The sequence below is a fragment of the Oryctolagus cuniculus genome, chromosome 2 (genome assembly GCF_051225735.1).
Source record: "Oryctolagus cuniculus isolate XC-2025 breed Fujian yellow rabbit chromosome 2, ASM5122573v1, whole genome shotgun sequence".
NCBI lineage: Eukaryota > Metazoa > Chordata > Mammalia > Lagomorpha > Leporidae > Oryctolagus > Oryctolagus cuniculus.
In genome coordinates this window covers 177,516,869-177,538,927 of record NC_142868.1, presented here as the reverse complement: position 1 = coordinate 177,538,927, position 22,059 = coordinate 177,516,869, and the positions used below count along the sequence as shown (strand labels likewise).

General features: G+C 44.4%; 1 protein-coding gene across 21 annotated transcripts in view; it reads left to right on the top strand.

The window, feature by feature from the left end:
- The first annotated feature begins 913 nt into the window (after nucleotides 1–913).
- Nucleotides 914–22,059, top strand: part of LCLAT1 (lysocardiolipin acyltransferase 1) — a 188,378-nt gene continuing 167,232 nt past the window's right edge. For 8 of the 21 annotated variants that reach the window (XM_089326595.1, XM_089326593.1, XM_089326594.1 and 5 more), the window contains exons 1-2: nucleotides 1,797–1,968; nucleotides 21,767–21,930. The gene's annotated coding sequence lies outside the window, so the exon portion shown is untranslated. The other 13 variants (XM_089326603.1, XM_089326606.1, XM_089326602.1 and 10 more) reach the window with 8 other exon arrangements.

Here is a 22,059-nt window from a genome sequence, read left to right as displayed (position 1 = left end):
GGGGTATGAGCTACTTCAATACATGCATGTATTATTACTCAATGACCAAGTCAGGGTGATAGGCATATCCATCACGTCAATTACTCATCCTTTTTTCTTGTGGTGAGATCCTTTGAAATCCCCTCCTCTAGCTATTTTGAAATATACAAAATCCATTATTATTTACTGTAGTTACCACCATGTAATTGAACATCAGAACCTGTTTCTCCTATCTACTTGTAATTTCATAGTCGTGGACTAATCTCTCTTTGTCTCACTCTCCCCTTGCCCTTCCCTGTAAATGATAATTAGGATTTAATTTTTTGGATATGATTTTAGACTTGGGAGAGACGCAAAAAAGAGTACAGAGCTTTTCTGCATACCCTCTATCAAGGTTCCCTTTGTGCTAATCTTGTGTTACCATCGATCACCAACAAGAAAACAAAGAAAAAGTATCTCGGTACAACACTGTTACCTAGAGCACAGATTTCATCCGGAAGGTGAGTGGCCCAGTGTGGGATCTAGGGCATGGTGGGACACTTTGTCCAGGTGCACCTGCCACCTCCTACCACTAAGACAGCAGCAAAACACAGAGGTGATGCCTTCAGGTTTAGGAATCAGCATATTTTGCCCTTGGGGGTCCTGTTGCTCCACCTACTTGGCTGATGTGGAAGGTGCTCAGAGGATTAGGGCTCCGCAGCTGGCCCACAATGGTAGGAGCAGCCCTGCCTGTTGGGCCACATCACCCCACACATCTCCTGATAGCAGAAGTGTTTGTTTGCAGCAGGAAGGTCAGCAGAGCCTCTGGCAAGTTCCAAAAGAAGTCACAGGGCGGCCCTCTAGGGCCCTGGAGCAAGGCCAGGCTAATTGTGTTATTAAAACAAACACAAACAACCGAGAGACCTTTTTATTTCACCAGTCTTAAGGATAAAATGAAGTCGAAGTCACAGGGCTAACAGGCAGAATTGGCTTTGGTTCTGCTGCTCTTCACTCCACAACGCAATTTGTAGCACGGCTGAAATTGTTGAGAGCTCTTGACCAAAATTAGAGTCGTAAAAGCTGAGTTTGGAGAGGCACGCGGGCACCCTCGCCTCCCAGGGAATTCGCAGCCACAACTTCACTTGCCTGAAGCTACCCAGCTAACACCCACAGGTCTGTGCTGAGGGGCACCGCCACCATCTTCACACTCACTCCTCTCTGTACCCTGTCGGGGACACACACACACACACACACACACACACACAGGACGGAGCAGTGGCTCTCCGCGTGGTGTGTGGCTTTATGCTGTCTGTTCCACGAGAAGGGAAACGGAAAAGGTCTTAAGCTTAAGCCTCGCCACTCAGGGGCTGAGGCTGGGGTAGGTCCGGGAACAAACACCGTGTGGGCAGCGACGGAGACAGCTGAGGGCTGTGGTGAAACCGTGGCAGGTGCGGCGGGCACGCGCGCTGGGAAGGGCCGCGCCAGCCTGCTGTCCAGCTCTGGTCACGCTCCGAACCTGCCCTGCAGTTTCGCGCATGGAATCTAAGCTTGTAATTTAAATCTCAGGTTTGTTTTCCATTCCAGGCACCGGAGGGACCTGGGTCTAGGACCTCCTCTGCATTCCGATTTTTTTTTTTTTTTTAATTTCTCTCTTCCGCAGCACGCCTCCCTCCCGCGCTGCCTCTCCAGCAGGCCCGGCGAGGAAGTAAGCGCGGCCCCTTTAAAGCAGCCCTCCAAGACCTGCGCTCGGGGTCCCCCAGGGTTGCGCGACAGGGGCGGGGCGCAGGGGACCCGGGCTTCCCACGCAGCCGGGGACGCCGCTGCGTCACGGCGCCCGCAGCCAATCAGGTTGGAGCCTGCTGGGACGCATTACTAGGGCGACGGGCGGACGCCTCCTCGCTCCGGGATGAATTAGCGGCGGGTTCTAGCCGCAGGTTGTGACCCCAGCGGAGTCCGCAGCTTGCCCACGCGCCCCCCGCGACGTCCCGCCGCGTCTCCTGCCAGTCACAGGTGGGAGGCTGGAACTGTCAGCTGGGGGTTACGGCGCGAGGAAAATGGCGCCGGCGGCCGGGGGGAACCTCCGGGTTGGCGGAGGGGGAGCTGGAGCCCGGGATTTCCCCCCCTGAGCCGTGGGCCTCCCCCGCGCTGCGGCCCCCGGTAACGGTCACTTGGCCGGGAACTTGGGGTCCTGGCGCAGGTGGCGGTGTTGCCGGCTCAGGTGAGAGGCGCCGAGGGGCCGCGCGAGCCGGGTCTGCGAGGGCGAGGTGGCCGCGGGGCAAGAGGGCCGGCTGTCCTGTCGATGGTTACCTAAGGAGCTTGGGGACCTTGCTCCTACCTGGGTGAGTCGAGGAGCCGTTTCGTCCCCAGTACAGCTCGAGCGCTGCTCCTGTTAAAGTCCCATGTGCACAGACGTCCCAGGCGGCCGACACGTGCGAGGCTTGGAGGCGCGCTGTCCAGGGCAGGGGCCAGGCCCCTCCTTACCTGTGCGTCCTCCCGGTGCCAGAGGCGGGCCCGTTCGTGCCGGCGTGGCACTGTCACCGAAGGAAAGATGGGCCCTGGCCAGGGGCTGATGGCAAGTCTGGTCTCAGGTTGTAGCCTAGCCTCCAGTTGCCCATTTGTAGAGAAGAAATGAAACCATGGGGCACTTAAATGGGGCTTAGGAACTCTTCCTCCTGGTACTTAACCTGGTTCAGGTGGGGTTCCCTTGGAAGCATTGCGTCTGCCCTTGAAGTTCCATTAACTGAGCATTGCATGACTGCAAAGGGAACTGAGGGGTTGGAATTAGGTGTAAGCCCAAGGAAAATACTGAAGATAGTGTTGGTTAAGATGTTACCAGGATGAAGTATTTATTCATTCACTTCAGGCCCTTATCAGGGCAAAGAAACACCAGGTTTTGCAATAGGAGGTTAGTTCTCAAAGTTCATGAAAAATGGAATCAAAAGTTTATTTTGATGGATAAAAGTTTTGAAATCCATGTGTAGGTTTTTCATAATACACATTTTCCATGGCCTTTTGGAAGAGTCCTTGTGTGCATGGCTTTCACATTTTGCTTGCAGCAGAATACATTTTTTCTCTTAATTATGTTTCCATGAATTTTTTGCAGTTCCCTTGTATAACTTGTGTTGGTTCTTTTTTTTAAACTGTCTTGATGAAAGTGTTTCTCTCTCTCTCTCTCTTTTTTTTTTTTTTTTGCAAAATTTGTGTTTCTTGAGAGTTAGTGGAAAGCAAATTATTTGCTTTTTTAAAAACTTAAAAAATAATTCCTATAGTTGGGGCCAACGCTGTGGCTTAGTAGGCTAAGCATCTGCCTCTGGTGCCGCATCCCATATGGGCACTGGCTGCTCCTATTCCAGTCAGCTCTCTGCTTATGGCCTGGGAAAGCAGTAGAAGATGGCCCGAGTCTTTGGGCCCCTGCACCCACATGGGAGACCCGGAGGAAGCTCCTGGCTTCAGTCTGGCCCAGCTCTGGCTGTTGTGGCCATTTGGGGAGTGAACCAGCAGATGGAAGACCTCTCTCTGTCTCTGCCCCCTCTCTGTCTGAAACTCTACCTCTCAAATAATAATAATAAAAAATTCCTCTAGCCATTGTACTGTGTGGCAGGGAAGCATAATACCATTTTCAGTGGTAGTCTCGATGTTTATGGAGCGTCTCGTTCTGGAACAGACAGCCCAGCAGCCCTCTGTGTTGGGGTGGTGAACAGCTGCTGTCTGTGGAGTGCCCACTGTGTGTCAGGCTCTGGGCAAGTGAGGCTCCTCCTCCTCAAAGGTGGAGCAAATGGCATGGTTCCACCAGGTCTTTGTGCTGGTTGTTGCTGGCAGCTGGAGACAACCCGTGAGGAAAACGCAAAGGCATCTCTTCCAGACGAGATCTACAGAGACTTGGTCAGTTGAACCTAGCGTGGAGGTTTTGTGTGGTTTCTAGGGGCCAGCAGCATTGTCTAAGCAATCTCATTGCTCTGTTGTGAGGGGGGACAAAGACAAGATATGTGAAGAGGCCTTCTAAAGTTAACAGTTCAGCGACAGTAGTTAACATTTGTTACTGCGAGTTCTGCACAGTGCTGTGACCCAGAGCCTAACTTGTGCATGGTAACAGTCATCCCGCAGCACCAGATGCATACGTTTCCTCTCCATTTCACAGATGAAGAAACTGAGGCACATGGAAGTTTAAGAAATTTGTCCAAAATCCCACAGCTTGCATTGTGATTCCAGCCTGCGATCTTAGTCACCATGCTTACTGACTTCCTGTATTACACGGGTTTGTTGTATGTGGGGGAACTATATGAATAAAAATTTCAAGGGAGTTGTTTTGTTATCTTGAAGTTGTGTCAATAATAATTGTGATTCATTCCATTTTGCATCCAGTCTTGATTGCTGTGCTGGTTAGTATTACTCTAAGTGCTGTATTCAGCCTACTTTTGATGCTTATTACTTGAAAATGTATTTCAGAACAGAGTTGTGACTCATTCCTGCCAGGAACTTAAGTCAATAATTAAGATTTCAGTTTTTATTAAATTCTTTTTTTATTTTTGTCTTTTAAAGATTTTTTATTTGTTTGAAAAGTAGAGTTACAGACAGTGAGAGGGAGAGACAGACAGAAAGGTCTTCCTTCCACTGGTTCACTCTCCACAGATGGCTGCAGCAGCCGGAGCTAAGCTGATCTGAAGCCAGGAGCCAGGATCTGCTGGGTCTCCCACGTGGGTATAGGGGCCCAAGGACTTGGCCCATCTTCCACTGCTTTCCTAGGCTATAGCAGAGAGCTGGATAGAAGTGGAGCAGCCGGGTCTCGAACTGGCGCCCACATGGAATGCCGCCACTGCAAGCCAAGGCTTTAACCCACTGCCCCACAGTGCTGGCCCCTTATTAAATTCTTTAAAAGAATAATTTACTGAGTTACTTTTTTCTTTTTTTTCAAGATTTGCTTTTTTTAAGAAATTTATTTGAAAGGCACAGTTACACAGAGAGATCAATCAATCTTCCATCCACTGGTTCACTTCCCAAATGGCCACAATGGCCAGGGCTGGGCTGGGCTGAAGCCGGGAGCCAAGAGCTTTCTCTGGTTCTCTCACATGGGTGCAGGGGCCTAAGCACATGAGTCATCCACCTCTACTTTCCCAGGCACATTAGCAAGGAGCTGGATTGGAAGAGGAGCAGCTGGATCTCGAACCAGTGCCCATATGGGATGCTGGTGTTGCAGGCAGTGGCTTTACCCACTAGGCCACAGCACCAGCCCTACTAAGTTACTTTTTTTTTTTTTTTTAATTAATTTATTTATTTGAAAGGCAGAGTTACAGAGAGGCAGAAGTTTTCCATCCCCTGGTTCACTCCCTAGTTGGCCACAATGGCTGGAGCTGGGCTGATGTGAAGCCAGGAGCTTCTTCTGGGTCTCCCATGTCCGTGCAAGGGCCCAAGGACTTGGGCCATCTGCTTCTGCTTTCCCAGGTCATAGCAGAGAGCTGGATAGGAAGTAGAGCAGCCGGTACTTAAGCTGGTGCGCATATGGGATGCTGGCACTGCAGGCGGTGGCTTTACCTGCTGTGTCACGATGCCGGGCTTTAAGTTACCTTTTTTTTTTTTTTAAAAGATTTATTTATTTATTTTGAAAGTCAGAGTTACACAGAGAGATGAGAGGGAGAGGGAGAAACAGAGAGAGAGAGAGGTCTTCCATTTGATGGTTCACTCCCCAAATGGCTGCAATGGCCAGAGTTGCGCCGATCCAGAGCCAGGAGCTCCCTCCGGGTCTCCCACTTGGGTGCCGGGGCTCAAGGACTTGGGTCATCTTCCACTGCTTTCCCAGGCTACTGCAGAGAACTGGATATGAAGTGGAGCAGCCGGGTCTCAAACCGGAGCCCACATGGGATGCCGGCGCTTTAGGCCAGGTCATTAACCCGCTGTGCCACAACGCTGGCTCCCCTAAGTTACTTTTAAAAGAAAATTATTTTGGTTAGGTTCTTTGCTTGGACATACTTGTACTATTTTTTATAGTCTTTATAGAAAAAAAGATATTATGAATAAAAGTGGCTAGGACATTCACTGAACCTTTGTGCAGTAACCCTGCCAAGTCGTTAGGATATAAAGATTAATTTCTGACTTTGTCCTGGAGAAGTTCAAAGGGGAAGCCCAAGTCCAGAAGTTTGCAGATGAGTGAATGAGACAGATAAATGATTAACTACTGCAGTGTGATAAAGATTCAAATATAATTGTGGATACAGAGCACTGTGGGAACACCTTTCTAAGGGGAGCTGTGCTGCAGCTGAGGTGGGCTGGCCAAGAGAGGAAGGAGGCCGAGGAGAAAGGAGGGCAGAGTGGAAAGCTAGGAGGAGCAGTGTGCATAGCTGTCCAGGAGTGAGACTGGACTGTGGGAGGAGTGGCTGGGAGAGCAGCCAGGAGTTAGGGCCAGGCTGTGATTCTCAGGTAAGAGACAACTCTGTCCTGGGGGCAGTGGAGACCAGAAAGGTTTGAATTTGATGAAGAACACCATCAAGTTTTTCGTTCTTGAGAGGTGATGTTGGTGATAGGTTGAGAGGCAGAATGTAAGGAGACCAGTTAGGGACGGTTTTCATACAGCACACAGGAGTGGCCCAGAGCAGTGGCTGTAGCAGAGCAGAGCTGGGTTTGCACACACATTTTGACAGTGGAATGTGTGGGCAGTTGGGTGTGAAGACGGACAGAGTTGGGGAGGGAAGTGCCTACGCGGCCAGCAGAGAAAAGAGTGGGGTTTGCTTCTTTTGTTAACCATATGGTTGGGAATTGGAGATATTGTGAATTAATGTAGGCAGAAGGATAAAGCAGGGAGTTATTTGTGACTGTGTTTAAATAGAGTGGGAAGAAGTAATGTTTCAGAGGAAATACTAGGATAATGGGCATTAGATTTTTGTCCAGAAGTCATTTAATACAGAGAAGTAATCATTGATAAATTCTCTGGTTGTAAAACTGATCACTACTGAAACTGAATTGATAATGTTATTTTTGTCAGCACCTGATACCATAACATGAAAGCAGTGTGAAATTATGCAAAGTCAAAGCGAAAACCTTGCAAAAGATGCAAGGTTTCGGGAGTCAGCCAGGGGCCTGCTCAGACCAAAGCACAGATGAACGAACTCGTGAGCAGAGTAGGCAGAGATTGCCTGAGAAGGACTTAGAAAGCATTGACCATAAAAATGATTGATAAGTTTGCTTTCAGACTTCATTAAAATTGAGAACTTCTCTTCATCTTAAGTTGCCATTAAGATAATGAACCAAACACATACTGGAAGAAGAAATTTGCAATTCATATATCTGACCAAGGACTCATACCCAGGATGTCTGTGTGTGTAAAATCAGTAAGAAAAATAATTTAATTAAAAATGCATGAAGTCTTGAACAGGCACTTTCTCATGGAGGATATTTGGCCAGTATGCATTTTATTAGTCAACAGGGAAATATGAACTAAAACTTCACTGAGATACTCCTTTGCACCTTCTAAAATGGCTAAAATTTAGAAGATGGTCAATGCTTATGTTGGGATGAATTTTGACCAACTGCATTGCTTCTGTGCTGTCATACTGGTACTGTCTCTTTGGAAAACTGTGTCCTGCTACCCATGATCCAGTAATTCCATTCCTAACTATACCCAAGAGAAATGAATATGTATATCTACTAAAAAACATGTAAAATAACTTTCATCACACCTTATTCATATCCCCGATTGGATATAACCTCAGTGTATATCAGCAGTAGAGTGGATTAATAAATTGTGATATATTTATAAACTAAAACACTACAAAGGCCGTAAAGGAGATACAAACATTAATAAGGGTAGTTTTCAGAGACTTTATGAGTCAGACCTGAGACAGTATACTGCATGATTCCATTTAAATGAAATTCAAAAATAAGTGCAACTACTAACTGGTGCTAGTGGTTACTTCTAGGTGTTGGTGGTATTGTCATTGAGAAGGAGCACAACAGAACTTTCTGGGGTGTTGAAAATGCTCCATATCTTGGGAAAGGTGGTAGTTATATGGGTATCTATACATATATAACAACTTAATCTGCCCACCTAAGATTTGTGTACTTTATTATACTTTAATTTTTTTAAAGATTTGTTTATTTGAAAGGCAGAGTTACAGAGAGGCAGAGGCAGAGGCAGAGAGAGAGAGAGAGAGAGAGAGGTCTTCCATCCGTTGGTTCACTCCCCAGATGGCTGCAATGGCTGGAGCTATACCGATCTGAAGCCAGGAGCCAGGGACTTACTGTAGGTTTCCCACACTGTGCAGGGGCCCAAGGACTTGGGCCATCTTCTACTGCTTTCCCAGGCCATAGCAGAGAGCTGAATCAGAAGTGGAGTAGCTGGGACTTGAACCAGTGTCCAAATGGAATGCCAGCACTGCAGGTAGTGGCTTTACCTGCTATGCCACAGTGCCAGCCCCTACTATAATTTTTTTAAAAGGCTCTAATAAGAGTTAATTTGGGGGCCGGTGCCATGGCGCAGTAGGTTAATCCTCTGCTTGTGGCTCTGGTGTCCCATATGGACGTGGGTTCTAGTCCCGGTTGCTTCTCTTCAGATCCAGCTCTCTGCTGTGGCCTGGGAAAGTGGTAGAGGAAGGCCCAAGTCCTTGGGCCCATGCACCCACATTGGAGACCATGAGGGAGATCCTGGCTCCTGGCTTCTGGCTTCGGATTGGCGCAGCTCCGGCTGTTGCGGCTGTTTGGGGAGTGAATCAACAGAAGGAAGACCTTTCTCTCTGACTTCTGCCTCTCCATCTATCTCTGATTCTGAGTTTCAAATAAATAAATAAAAATCTTAAAAAAAAACAAAAGTTAATTTGGTGAGGAAACCAGTGGGGATGATCATGAGAGGTGCTTTGAAAGAATTTAAGTGGTGTGAGAGACTCCAGGAAGAGCAAAATGATGAAATCCAAAAAATCCAAATTTTTTTTTATAATATGACTTATGTAATTGTCTTGCAAAAGGAAAATGTGAAATCAAGCTTATCATATCGTACTGCTTTATAGTTTGGGCCTAAAATTATGCCCCAAATCCCCAACCAATCCATTATTTCCTGATCCTGAGAATTAGTATAGAGTTCTAAGTGTAGCCTAGTTTCATAAGGGCAGCATAATACATGATAGCATTGTGAAAGTGAATCAATAATTTTCATTTCTTTTTGGGAAAATTCTAATCAGTTCTTTTTCATCCTTCTGAAATGGGGCTCTTTTTTAAGACACAGTCATCACTGTGGCCTTTCCCCGTGACTCTAATTGCTCTCCAGTGACGAGGCCTGATGGTTGGACGGCAAGGTTTTGAGTGGAGTAATGAGCTCAGAAGAGCCTTTGGTGAGCTTGCTGCAGTGGTGAGGTAATGTCCGAGAGGGCTCTGAAGTGCCCCCTGAGGCCCGAGGGGCAGCCTCCAGTGGTCGCTGACAGCGGCTGAGTAACCCCTTCACCTGCAGTCTACCTCACCTGTGTTGGGTGTCGCTGTTCTAGGAAAATGGGCAGAGGGAATACTTGTGCTTCCCTTAGTTTTTCATCTCAAATAAGAGGTCGCATCCATTTTAAGTTTCTAAGTGTCTGTAATCATTCCCTTGGGAGCACTCGAGGAGCTGGGAGGTAGTAATGTTGTTGACCTGCTGTCTACTAGTGGTGTTATAAAGAAAAAGTGGGGTGAAAGCTGGGAATAGGAGAAAAAGAGGGGAGAGACGTGAACCATGGCTGCCATTCTTTTTTTTATAGAAAGCTTTTATTTAATAAATATAAATTTCAAAAGTACAACTTATGGATTATAGTGGTTCTTCCTCCCATAACCACCCTCCTACCCGCAAACCATCCTATCTCCTACTCCCTCTCCCATCCCATTTTTCATTAAGATTCATTTTTAATTATATGCAGAAGATCAACTCTACAGTAAGTAACGATTTCAACAGTTTGCACCCACACACACACACAAAGTATAATGTACTGTTTGAAGACTAGTTTTAATTCTCACAGTACAACACATTAAGAACAGAGATCCTACATGGGGAGTAAGTGCACAGTGACTCCTGTTGTAGATTTAACAATTGACACTCTTATTTATGATGTCGGTAATCACCCGAGGCTCTTGTCATGAGCTGCCAAGGCTACGGAAGCCTCTTGAGTTCCCCAACTCTGACATTATTTAGACAAGGCCATAATCAAAGTGAAGTTCTCTCCTCCCTTTAGAGAAAGGTACCTCCTTCTTTGATGTGGCTGCCATTCTTACTGCTCTGTGGCACTAGGAGTATGGGAGAAGAAGGTCATTAACCTGCTGGAAACTTCTTCCACAGCAGTGTTTAGGGATCTCCATGAAGGAAGCCGTGGCTCTTCCCATTTCTATTGTTGTCACACAAATACTTTCCTTAAACTTTTTAAAAATTTTATTCTGTGTAGCCTTGTTAGAGAAGAAATGGTGGCATCTATGAGTGGCTTGAACATTTCTACATGCCCACCCTGAGCTTCTTGATGGGGACGGCATTGAATAGGACATGTTTTCTGTCCTTGAGCCTAATGTCTAGAGGGGGAGATGTGTCAGTGAATCAATGCCTTCAGTGAAGAGACTTCATTACCTCTAGGCTTTATTTGATGAGAAGTAGACATGGCCACTGTGAAACTGTTATGAGGTCCATAGTTAGTAGTGGTGACCCTCTCCTTCATTTTTTAGAAGTCTTCTTTATTTGAGGGTAAGGGCAGAGAGAGAGTACCCATCTGCTGGTTCACTCCCCAAATGCCCACAGTGCCTAGGGATGGGCTTGGCCTGGCCTATGAGTCTGGACCCAGGAACTCAGTCCAGGTCTCCCCTATGGAGAGCAGGGACTCAACCACTTGAGCTATTGCCGGCTGCCTCCCAGGGAGCATATTTACATGAAGCTGGAATTGGGAACAGAGTGGGCACTGGAACCCTGGCAGTCCTTTGTGGGAAGTGGATATCCCAAGTGATGTCTTAACTGCCGGGCCGAACACGCCACTGTGTGCCTTTTGTTAAGTCAGTAATAATAGCAATGATAGCATCTAGCATTTTTTGAATGCTTACTACATACCAGGTTCTGTTCTAAGGGCTTTATATTTTTAACTCCTTTAATCCTCACAGCTTTCGCTATGATCTAAATCTCTTATTGTCCTCATTTTATGTGTGATGAAAGGCCCAAAGAAGTTAAATGACATGAATTTGAAACTATGCAGCCTAGTTTGAGGGTCTGCTCTTACCTGCTTTCATCCAGTTTATACTGGGCCTGTGAGGCTCTAAGTATGAGGGACTGAGTACTTGAACAAGAGTATGCTTTGCATTACAGTGATCTCCAAAGCATATGAACATCAATGCTGAGCATAGCTTTTGGCAGCTGCTTAGTCTGTCCATAATATGGGAATTTAAAATGAGATACCTTTCTTGTATTTTTGAAACCATTTTATATATTACCATGATTGGTTTAGCACTCTTTCAGTACTCTTTCATGTTCCCTTGTATCCTTCTGGAATTCAGTGAAAATTTATTAACAGGTTTATTGCTTGTGTTGTAAGCAAATTCAAAATGGTATCTTGTGATGAAGTGCTCAAACTGGAGTTTGTGAATTACTGGGATAAGATCCTTGTTACATTAACTGCATATTTGAACTTCAGTTGTATTTCAGCATAGTTGTTCATTAAGAATAATTGGTTAAAGGAAGATTTATGCTTGCTTTGTTCAGTAAGAATGGGAGGAGATTGGAGAAGTAGATTGAAATAATCTAGAATAGTCCAGGAAGTAGCAAAGTGACCTTATTTTGCTGAGTTTATTTATGGTAGTAATGAAGCCAGTACAATTCAGCTCCTCTTGCCTTCCAGGAGGACATATATTAAAAGTCATAGTTAATCAGGATGGAGTCTTCCCTTTGCTAGACCTGGTGTGATAAGCAGTTCTTGCTGTTGGGTGGGCTGATCCAGGAGGCGTTGGATGTGGTAGTTACCAAAGCTTTGTTTATTTCCCTTTTTATTTACATTACTTTTGCACTTAAGAAAATAGAAAGGTTGTATTATTTTCAATTAAGAACTCTAAAATTTTATCCAATTTTCTCTTTTGCAGTGTACTTCAAACTTCGCAAGTGCTTTTTCTATATATGTTTGTTAGTTTTTTATAACATTTCTAGGAGATGGGTGGGTATTGATATCAGTTTCCTAGGGCTGCTATAACAAATCACCACAGGTGGGGCAAACGTGTCTGAGGGCACACAGCAGGTGAAGGGGAGCAGGGTGTGGAAAGTCCTACAGCAGGTCTATGCTTTCGCAGTCCTTGCAGGTTCAAAGATGGCCTCTAAACCATCCTGGCTGTGTGTGTCATTCAGCATTATGATGAACTGGAAGCTCTGTATAGACTCCAGCTGTGATTTTAGATATAGCTGGTTCTATCAGGACCCTCCTAAAAGACAGCAAGTTTTAGTGAAGGCAACTATTATGGGATAGCAGGCTGACTATTGTGGAGTGGTGTTTGTTAGGCAGCTAAGGGAAGATGGCAATTAAGAGGAGAGGGATCCATTACTGTCCAAGGTTTCAATAGCCATGTCCCATGTTTACATGGATTTGTTACACAGTTGTGTTTAGAGATTCCTTTTCTTGTTAAGACTTTTTGTTTTGAGGTAACTGTAGAGTCACAAGAAGTTGTATGGAATAATATACAGAGATCCTATTTTTCCCTTTACCCAGTTTTTCCCAGTGGTAACATCTTACCCAGTTTTTCCCAATGGTAACATCTTATGAAACCCGTAGGTTACTACAGTCAGAATTTTGACATTGATGCAGCCGAGATACAGAACAGTTTTGTCATCAGGATTCCTTTTGTTGCCCTTTGATTGCTTCATATAGCTGGTCTCTGATCTCTGCTAGTCACTAATCTGTTGCGCATTTCTTTTCTTTTTTCTTTTTTAAGATTTACTTATTTGTTTGGAAGGCAGAATTACAGAGAGAGAAATAGAGCTTCCATCTGCTGGTTCATTCCCCAAATGGCTACAACGGCTGGGCTGGAACAGGTTGAGTCCAGGAGCCTGGAACTCTCTCTCTTTCCCATTCGGGTGGCAGGGGCCCAAGCACATGGGCCATCTTCCTCTGCTGTTCCTGGCACATGAACAAGGTGCTGTATTGGAACTGGCACAGCCATATTGGAACTGGCGCTCATATAGGATGCCAATGTTGCAAGCAGTGGCTTAACCTGCTGTGCCACAACACCCATTTCTATAGTTTTGTCCTTGGAAGAATGTTGTATAAGTGGAATCACACAGTAGTTAACTCTGGAGATTGGCTGTTTTCACTGAGCGTAATTTCCTGGAAAGTTATTGAAGTTGTTGCATGTATCAGTTTTTTTTATTATTATTTTTCATTCTTTAGTATTCCTTAGTATCCTTAGTATTTCTTGGTATGGGTATACCCATTGAAAGACATCTGGGTTATTTCTAGTTTCCATCTGTTAGGAATAAAACTGCCATTTATGTTTGTGTGCAGGATTTTGTGTGAATGTAAGTTTTTACTTCACTGGGGTGAATACTCAGCAGTGTCCCTGTTGGGCCGGATGGCGGTTTTAGAGATGCCTAGGTTTGTTTGTGAAATCTCTATTCTCTTCATTCATCTACATATGTATTCTCATGCAGTACCATACTGTCTAGATTACTATTACTTTGCATTGAGTTTTTTTTTTTTTCAAGATTTATTTATTTACTTGAAAGGCAGAGTTACAGAGAGGCAGAGGCAAAGGCAGAGAGTGAGTGAGCGAGAGAGAGACAGAGAAAGGTCTTCCATTCATTCGTTCACTTCTCAAATGGCCACAATAGTCGGAGCTGAGTGGATCTGGAGCCAGGAGCTTCTCTTAGGTCTCCCATGTGGCTGCAGGGGCCCAAGGACTTGGGCCATCTTCCACTGCTTTCCCAAGCCATAGCAGAGAGCTGGACAGAAGTGGAGCAGTCTGGACTCGAACCAGTGTCCATATGGGATGCCGGCACTGCATGCGGCGGCTTTACCTGCTCTGCCATGGCTTTACCTGCTATGCCACAGTGCTAGCCCCTTTATTAAGTTTTGATAATAGGAAGTGTGAGTCCTACTTTGTTCTTCTTTTTCAACATTGTTTTGTTTATTCTGAGTCTCTTGAAAAGTTCAAATGAATTTTAGAGTCACTTTGTCAGTTTCTACCAAAAATGTTAGCTGGAGGTCTGACAGTCAGTGGTTTATAAAGTCAGTGAGTTATTCAGCTGTCCCCACAATTAACTTTAGAACATTTTCACCACCCCTAAAAGAAACCCAGTATCCATTACCAATGCCACCTCATTCTTCTCTCCTTCTCACTCTCTCTTGCCCTAGACAGCCACTAATTTACTTTCCTTTCTAGATTTGTCTACTCTGAAATTTTGTATTTATGGAGTCATACAATATGTGGTCTTTTGTGACTGACTTCCTTCACTTAGCACAATGTTTTCAGGGTTCATCCATGTGGTAGCAGGACTTAATTCCTTGGATGAGTAATGTTTTATTGGATGGCTATGCCAGATTTTAGGCATGTGTCAATTGATGGACAAATTGTTTCTGCTTCTTGGCTATTAAGAGTAGCATGCTGTGAACATTCATGTAGAAGTTTTATGTAGATGTCTCTTTTTGCTTTTCTTGTTTATCAGGACTAGAATTGCTGGGTCATGCGGTTACAATGTTTAACCCTTTGAGGAACTGCCAGAGTTCTCTGCAGTAGCCATATGATTTTACATTTCCACCAGCAGTGTATGCAGGTCTCCATTTCTCCTTACAAATACCTGTTACTAACTGTCTGCTATTCATGTGGGAAACATGGATGAAACTCCTGATTCCTGGCTTCGGCCTGGCCCACCCCTGGCTGTTGTGACAATCTGATGGGAGAACCAGCGGATTGATGATCTCTTTCTCTATCTCTCTCTATATATATAACTCTTTCAAACAAATAAATAAATCTTTAAAAATTTTTATTTACTTGTTTTATTTGACAGGCAGATACATGCACACACACACACACACAGAGAGAGAGAGAGAGAGAAGAAGGGAGGGAGGGAGGGAGGGGGGGAGGGAGGAAGGAAGGAAGGAAGGAAGGAATGAAGGGAGAGTTAACCTCCTATCTGTTGGCTCATACTCCAAATGCCTGGGAGCTAAGAGCCCAATCCAGGTCTCCCACTTGAGTGACCCAATCCAGGTCTCCCACTTGAGTGACCCAATCCAGGTCTCCCACTTGAGTGACTGCTGAGTCATCACCTATCATCTGCTGCTTCCCAGGCTGTGCGTCAGCACGAAGCTGGGGTTGGAGTGGAGCCAGGACCCACACATAGGCACTCTAATACGGCATGCAGGCATCCCAGTGGGAGGCTTAACCACTGCACCAAATCCCCACCCTTACTGTCTTTTTGGTTAGAAGCATTCTAGAAAAATTGTCTTCCTATTGAGTGAGAGGTGGTTTCTCATTGTGATTTTGATTTGCATTTCTCTCATGGCAAATGACATCAGGCATTCTTTCTTGTATGTATTGGGCATTTGTACCTGATTTTACATCAGGTGATTTGCCTTTTGATTATTGGGTTTCAGTATTCTAAATAAAAGTCCTTTATGATAGATACAGTTTATAAAGCTTTTCTCCCACTTTGTTGATTCTTTTTTGAAATACAGTTTATTTTTAAATGTTTATCTTATATCAGCAACCTTGCTGAACTTACTTACTAGTTCTGTGAGACTAGAGGTAGACTTCTTTTTTAAGATTTATTTATTTATTTGAGAGGTAGATTTACAGACAGAGATGGAGAGGCAGAGATAGAGAGAGAGGTCTTCCATCTTCTGGTTCGTTCCCCAGATGGCCGCAACGGCCAAGGCAGGGCCAGGCCGAAGCTTCTTCCAGGTCTCCCATGTGGGTGCAGGGGCCCAAGGAGTTGGGCCATCTTCGTTGCTTTTCCGGGCACATTAGCAGGGGGCTGGATCTGAAGCCTAGCAGCCAGGACTTGAACCGGTGCCCATATAGGGTGCCGGCATTGTAGGCAGAGGCTTAGCCAACTATGCCACAGCACCGTCCCCAAACTCAGTTTTTTAAACATATTTTTGAATTCTTTTTTTTAACACTTTGCTAAGTACTTTTGTGGCTATATTCCAGTGTTAGCCTGCAACTTTTTTTTGCCCTCTTCTGATTTCTGGGTGAGATTATGTGGAATTGGTGTTAATTCTTTAAACATTTGGTAGCAATCACTAATGAAACAGTCTGGATCAGGACATGTCTTTTTTGGAAGGTTTTAAATTATGAGTTGAGTTTACTTAATATGTCCTTACCAGGCTGATCAAAAGGTCAGTTTTAATTGTGCTTTTGAGGAACTGGACCATGGACACACAAAACTAGACTCCCTTGCTGCTGGGCCAGACTGGGAATTTCTGTTCCTCTCCAGGCTTCCATGGACATGCGTGGCTTTTGCTGACACTACTGGGTAGAAGTCCTGGTTCTCTCTAGACCTCATCACTCCTCTTGCCCCCACCCATGGGGGCGAGAAGTAGTGTCTCATTACGGCCAAATGGGAAAGACATCTGTGCTGTCCCAGTGGTCTCTACTAACATTTCTGAGCAGAGGACAAGATCTTAGGACTCCCTGGCCAGGAACTGTCGGGCCTTCTCTGATCTGTACAGGAGGAGGGGTGAGGACAGCTGGGAGGCAGGTGAGGAGACACCGTTGCAGCTTGAGGAAGGTGGGCATTTAGGTGCCTTACTTGGCCTTTGCCATTGTGGGAGGGGTGGGCCATGCTTTTTTCTGTGGTTTTTGGCTCGAATGCAGGTTAATTGCTTGTTATGCTGCTCTTTTCAGTCCTTTGGCTTGAGAACAGGGAGTTTTCATTTTTTGTCATCTTCTATTGGCATTTCTGCATTCTTGCTTTCCTCAACTATTTGTGAGACTGGAAACCACCCCTCATCCCCAGGACTCACTGGGGCCTCCTTCCATGGGTCCCGAGGTCCTTCCTTAGCCGGTCTGCTGCCTTGTCTACTTTTAGAGGCTTCTTAGGCTTGTTTTATATATGGCCAGGGACTTAGTTGGCCTTAGCCATATTATCTGCTTGATCTTGCTAGAAACAGAAGTTGGACTGAGGTTACTTTTCTGTGGAAGAAGACATAGGGTGTAAGTTGGCCAGTAAGGCACTGAAAAAGTTGGGTTTTGGGTTGGTGACTTGGAAGTGACAGTTTAACTGTACCTTTGTTTCTTTCCTCTTCTTTTTTTTTTTTTTTTAATAGAAAGCTTTTATTTAATAAACATAAATTTCAAAAGTACAACTTATGGCTGGCGCCGCAGCTCAATAGGCTAGTCCTCCGCCTGCAGTGCCGGCATACCTGGTTCTAGTCCTGGTTGGGGAGCTGGATTCTGTCCTGGTTGCCCCTCTTCCAGTCCAGCTCTCTGTTGTGGCCCAGGAGTGCAGTGGAGGATAGGCCAAGTCCTTGGGCCCTGCGCATGCATGGGAGACCAGGAAAGGTACCTGGCTCCTGGCTTCGGATCAGCACAGTGCGCTGGCCGCAGTGGCCATTGGGCGGATGGGGGCGGGGGTGAACCAACGGAAAAGGAAGCCCTTTCTCTCTGTCTCTCTCTCTCATTGTCTACTCTGTCCAAAAAAAAAAAAAAAATTACAACTTATGGATTATAGCAGTTCTTCCTCCCTCCAATAACCACCCTCCTATCCACAAACCATCCCATCTCCTACTCCCTCTCCCATCCCATTTTTCATTAAGATTCATTTTTAATTATATGCAGATCAACTCTACAGTAAGTAACGATCTCAACAGTTTGCACCCACACAGACACACAAAGTATAACGTACTGTTTGAAGACTAGTTTTAATTCTCATAGTACAACACATTAAGAACAGAGATCCTACATGGGGAGTAAGTGCACAGTGACTCCTGTTGTAGATTTAACAATTGACACTCTTGTTTATGGTGTCAGGAATCACCCGGGGCTCTTGTCATGAGCTGCCAAGGCTATGGAAGCCTCTTGAGTTCCCCAACTCTGACATTATTTAGACAAGGCCATAATCAAAGTGAAGTTCTCTCCTCCCTTTAGAGAAAGGTACCTCCTTCTTTGACGGCCCCTTTCTTTAAGCTGGGATCTCACTTGTCTTTCATTTCGGTCATTTTTTTGCCACAGTGTCTTGGTTTTCCATGCCTGAGAAACTCTCATGGGCTTTTTAGCCAGATCCAAATGCCTTAAGGGCTGATTCTGAGGTCAGAGTGCTGTTTAGGGCATTTGAGATTCTATGAGTCTGCTGTGTATCCTGCTTGCCATGTTGGATTGTTCTCTCCTTTCTAATTCTGTCAATTATTATTAGCAGATACTGGTCTTATTTATGTGATCCCTTTGACACTTAGTCCTATCTTTATGATCAATTATGAACTTAGACTGATTACTTTAACTAGTAAGATGGCATTGGTACCTGCCAATTTAACAGGATTTGGAGTCCCATGGCACGTTTCTAGCTTTACCCTTAGAGGTAAGTCCGAGTGAGCGTGGGCTGAACTGTACATTTCCTTCCTCTCTTATTCCCACTCTTATTTTTAACAAGCATCAATTTTCAGTTGAATTTAAACACCCAAGAATAATTGTGTGTTAATTGAAGAGTTCAGCCAATGTTATTAAATAGAAAAAGAAAATACTAAAAAGAATAAAATAGTATGCTATTCCTTGACAGTCAGGACAAGGGCTGATCAAGTCATTGTTTCTCATAGTGTCAGTTTCACTTCTACAGGTTTCCTTTTAGGCATTCATTTAGTTGTCATAGATCAGGGAGAACATTTGATATTTGTCCCTTTGGGACTGGCTTATTTCACTCAGCATGATGTTTTCCAACTTCCTCCATTTTGTTGCAAATGACCAGATTTCATTTTTTTTTCTTAACCACTGTGTAATATTCTATAGAGTGCATATTCCATAATTTGTTTATGCAGTCTTCTGTTGATGGGCATTTAGGTTGATTCCCTATCTTAGCTATTTTGAAATGAGCTGCAATGAAGCTGCAGATAGCTCTTTTATTTGCCAATTTAATTTCCCTTGGGTAAATTCTGAGGAGTGGATGGATGGGTCGTGTGGTAGGGCTATATTCAGGTTTCTGAGGAATCGCCATACTGTCTTCCATTGTGGCTTTACCAGTTTGCATTCCCAGCAAAAGTCGATTAGTGTGCCTTTTCCCCCACATCCTCACCAGCATCTGTTGTTAGTTGATTTCTGTATGTAAGCCATTCTAACCGGGGTGAGGTGAAACCTCATTGTGGTAATGATTTGCATTTCCCTAATGGCTAGTGGTCCTGAACATTTTTTCATGTGTCTGTTCACTGTTTGGATTTCCTTTTTTGAAAAATGTCTATTTAGGTCCTTGGACCATCTCTTAAATGGTTTTTTTGTTTTGTTGTTGTGGAGTTTCTTGATCTTTTGTAGATTCTGGCTATTAATCCTTTATCAGTTGCATAATTTGCAAATATTTTCTCCCATTCTGTCACTCCAGACAGGACTTTGTTTCTCCAGAGAGGACTCAAACTGTGCAATAGAACCACACCTTCTTTAGCTTTAAATCTCTTAAAGGTCTGACAATCCAGTGAAGTAATTTATTTCTGCATTTAGATATAAATGCATAATAAAACCAAATTCAGGTTTAGTTTGTGGTAGAGAAAACTTGTCTTAGTGAAAAATTAGTTTCATGGAGAAGGATAGTTCAGTTTTTTTCTTGTAGTTGTCAGAGATCCTAGAGGTATTGATCCTTAGCCAACAGAAGGAAAAAAGGCACTGTGCATAATGGGTGGAATGTATGTAAGAAAAACTTGTGAAAGCCTGAAATGTACTGAATGGATTTGGGGGGTCTTCAGTGGAAAACTGAGTGTTGTCTGGAGCACTTTTCATGGGTATCTGATTCTGGGGGTCTGCAGCTTCCATTGCTTTTAGGATTCTGTTGGAATGAAGAGCAATGGATTTCTTTTCATTACTCCTCAGTTCCTAAATACGTGTCTGCTCTGGAACATTTTATTAGTTGCTTAATTAATGAATTAATTAACATCCTAATCATACTCATTTTATATTTGCATGAGAGACACTAAGTTATCCTTTTGTTTGTTTGTTGTAGTTATCCTTTAGCAGCTCGAATTCCGAGGAGGCCTCACTGGGCTTGGATGCCAGTGGTAGTATTTACTATCACTGTGATTGGGCCAAGGAATTTTGTTTTTAAACATGAGCCTATTTACACACTGTGAATAAAGAATGCAGTGCTATTTTCTTTCCAAGTATATTTCAAGTAACATACTAATCACAGCACCTCATGCATTCTAAGAAATCTGTTTTGTTATTGTTGTTATTATTATTAGAATGCTGTAAGCAATGATTTTTCCATCCTGAGGCTTAATCTCTTAATCTGTAAAATGTAATAAATAAATAAAATGAGGTGATTTTTCACTTAGTTGTTAAGTCATGTTTAACTGGCAATAATTGGAAAGAATGAAATGAAGTAGCTGACAATCATTACTCTCGGAGGGAAGGATATTTTTAATATGCAGTGACCTTGCTGCTCTGAGAAAGGAAATGGAGAGTTTGACCTGGTAAGCCATTGTTAGAACAGCAGCCTGGTAATTCAGTTCAGTGAACACTGATTGCCCAACTCTTGCCTGCCTGGCTTTGTACTAGGGAGAAGCATTAGGGCTGGTAGTGTAGCTTAACAGGGGTAAGAGAATTATCATCAATTGCGGTGAACCAATTTGGAGAGTGGATTTGGGTAGATGGAAGGGTTCTAGCTGCTAAGCACCTGGCAGATTTGGACATGTTCTTCAGGGAACAGGAACCAGAAAGCGCTGGATTTTGCTTAATTGAGAAATAACCCTTTTCAGTTTCAAGGGCAGTTTTTGGGTGAGCAAAGTGAGAAGAGGGAGGAACTGGAAGGATGTCTGTTATGTAAATTGAGATCCCCACTGTGTACAGGTGTTTTACTTATGGGCTTTTTTGTAGGGGTAGGGGAAAAGGGTGCTGATGGGTGGGAGTCCTGTTTTGGTGAATTGGTTTAGTTAGAAGAGGCCAGAATTTAAGTTCCCCAGAATTTAGCAGTACTCCAAGGGAAGACCTTGGTCTACTGTGCCCTGTGTAATTGGAGGGGGGACTTGGGTTCAAGCCCAGGACATTCTTGGCTATTGTTACATTAGAATAATGAATACAAGCCTCCATGCCCTGTGAGCCATAGGGAGTTTATATGTAGATACCTGTATTTATAACTAGCATCCATTTTGATGAGAGGAAATTACTCTAAACAAAAATAACAGCCTGCCCATTGCAAATATATCTTAGAGTTTTATGGAAAACAAAACAATCCCTGTAATTTGGCATTAAAGTCAGGATGTAGGAAGCAGGGAGGGTGTGATCAGGTCTGCTTGCTTTCTTTAGGGTCTTTGGGTTCCTCTAGCCATCTTTGAACTTTGAATATCCCACATGTCCCTTTCCCATTCCTGCTGAGGTTGGGATCTAGGCTCAGATTTTGCTCTTGCTGTTCATATTCTGGCTATGGATATTACTGTGAGGAAGAAGCAGCTCCAGCAACCTAGCCTGTGTTAGATTTCACTTCCCCCTCTCCCTGTAGACTGTAGGGGTGGGACTCCCCGTGGGCTGTGACCGCATTCTGGCATTCCCATCCTAAACACAATGACCAGCACAGTTCCCTGGCCTTGGTTGCTTGTATATGAAACCAGTCAGAACTTGAATGTGGGTTCATTGTAACCTGTGTGCACAGTGAACTATCCGCTGAGCCCTGTACGTTATCCCCAAAGTCTGCTTTCTCTTGTTTTTCTCCTGTTTCTCCTACTCACAGGCTGAAGGACGGAGTTGGGACTCTTCTGGGAAGCTGGCAACAAAGGATGAGATGTGTTTTCCAGGGAAAAATTAGCTGTGATACTTCTGAACCCATGGGCAATTAACACGGCAGTTTCTAGCTACTGAACGTAATTTCTGAAAGCAGGATTGTAAACGCTTTGGGTAAGTCTGTGTAATAGTTTCCAGGCTTGAGGTTTTTAGCTTTGTGTATCTGGACATGAAGCTTTTTGAATTGATCCTAGTTGCTCCTATTTTTATTGTGTTCTGACCTGTTCTGTGCTTGCTCCATAA